General features: G+C 53.1%; 1 pseudogene; it reads left to right on the top strand.

The window, feature by feature from the left end:
* Nucleotides 1-526: 526 nt before the first annotated feature.
* Nucleotides 527-1807, top strand: LOC119805819 (annotated as a pseudogene).
* Nucleotides 1808-2056: the final 249 nt, after the last annotated feature.

Genomic DNA, 2056 nt, shown 5'->3' with positions numbered 1-2056 from the left:
ACTGCGTGGGTCCTTACTTGCCTTGAGTTGGGAACGTTTGCATTGACACCTGTAAATGTATTCATTCTTTTAATTTATGTAAGGATTTTTGTACTCAATTTAAGAAATGACAAATCTTGGATTCTACTGTTCAGTGAGAACACTGGGCCCCAGCAGCATGTCATTGTGTAAAGAAAAATAAAAGTGCTGCAGTGACAACAAAAAACCCACTGGCTTCTGGATTTCCAAAGTCAAGAATACCCCATAGAAAATGCCTGGGATCACAAGCATTTAGATTGGATCTTTTCTGGAGATTTGAACATTTAGGAATACAAAAGAGGAGCTGGGCATAGTAAAGCACGCCTGTGATCTCAGCACTTAGGAAACTGAAACAAGGAAGTGCATGACTGACTGCACTCCACACTGCAGGCCAGCCTGTGTCTCAGAAGCTAAGTCATGTTGAACTGTGCCACTATTCTCATGGTTTCTGAGGCCATGACCTGAGGGCTCAGAAGCTAACACTGTTACTCTGTGCAGCTCTATAAGTATGACGAAGGAGGCTGATTACATGGGTCGACTTGAAGCACGTGAAAGGAGGGAGAAGAAAATCAGCTGGACAGAAGAGATACTACCTCCAGAGCTTGCATTAGCCCCCCCCCCCCAAATGGTTAAAGCTCAGATTCACAGAGGGGCCAGGCCCTTTTCTGATTTCTTTGGGGACAGTGTGGGTCTTGGCTAGTGTGGACCCTTGTCATCATCCTGGAGTCTGCTGATGCTTCTGCCACCACCCTCCGAGCCAAGCACCGCCTTCCGGGCCACAGGCAGCCGGCAACATGAAATCAACCTGATCGCCTACCTGGAAGCCCACAATTACTCAGCTCTGCCATTTTAATTCAATGTTTTTGCCCAAAACTATTTACTACCCTCCTTACGAGGAAGTGGTGAACAGACCTCTGACTCCTCCCCCACCGCACAGTGCCTTCCAGCAGCAGCTGCTGCCCCCTCAGGGTGGCCCTGCAGGCGGCAGCCCCCCAGGCGTTGACCCACCCCAGGGCTCCCAGGGGGCACAGAGCAGTCTTTTGTCTGGACCCAGTAGAAGCAGCACAAGACCCCCGAGTGAGCCGGGCGGTGGTGGCGCACGCCTTTAATCCCAGCACTCGGGAGGTAGAGGCAGGCGGGTCTCTGTGAGTTCGAGGCCAGCCTGGTCTACAAGAGCTAGATCCAGGACAGGCTCCAAAGCCACAGAGAAACCCTGTCTCGAAAAAAAAAAAAAAAAAAAAAAAAAAAAAAAAAAAAAAAAGACCCCCGAGTGTCGCTGACCCTCAGCCCTCTGAAGTGCCCGCTGACCGGGAAGCCACCAAAGACCCTGGAATGGAGTCCAGTGGTTCAGTGGCCGGCCACGGGTAGCTGGACCCAGGGGCCTTCCTGGACAGGGATTCGGAGTGTAAGGAGGAGCTATTGAAAGATTCAAGTTCGGAGCATGGTAGTGTACCCCCGACAACAAAGACAAGACCCCTGGCCAACATCGCAGCTTCACAGGAGACTCAGGCATTGAGGTGTGTGTGTGTGCAATCGGGGCCACCATGACGATGGTCTCGAAGAGTTCAGTACCCTCATCGATGATGGCCTGGATGGGCCCCTGGACTTGTGTGACAGTTGTCACGTACGGCCTCCTGTTGACAAAGAGGAAAGGCTCTGCCTGGCCTCTGAGGAGCAGGCTCGAGAGCCTGGGCACCCCCACCTGCCACGGCCGCCTGCATGCCTGCTGCTCAACACCATCAATGGACAGGACTCGCCAAACTCGCAGCGCGGCAGCTCCCCCAGCTAGAGCAGGCCCTGCCTGCCCCGGAGAGCTTGACAGACAGCCAGGGCGGGGACGCCCACAAGAGAAGCATTAAGTGACTTTGAGAAGTGGTACGGCCACTTTGTCCTTTCAGTTTTTCTCCCCTCCCACCCCACTTTTCCCACGTCTCCAGGTACAAGTTTGGGGTGTGGATGCCTCCTCTCCCCCCACAAAAGCACAGTGTTGTAGAAGACTGAGAATCCGGGTCTGGGACTCATTCCGCACCTCCCTTTT

This window comes from Arvicola amphibius, unplaced genomic scaffold, assembly GCF_903992535.2.
Source record: "Arvicola amphibius unplaced genomic scaffold, mArvAmp1.2, whole genome shotgun sequence".
In the NCBI taxonomy this organism is placed as follows: domain Eukaryota; kingdom Metazoa; phylum Chordata; class Mammalia; order Rodentia; family Cricetidae; genus Arvicola; species Arvicola amphibius.
The sequence above is the reverse complement of the archived record's forward strand: the minus strand, read 5'-3'. Positions and strand labels throughout refer to the sequence as shown.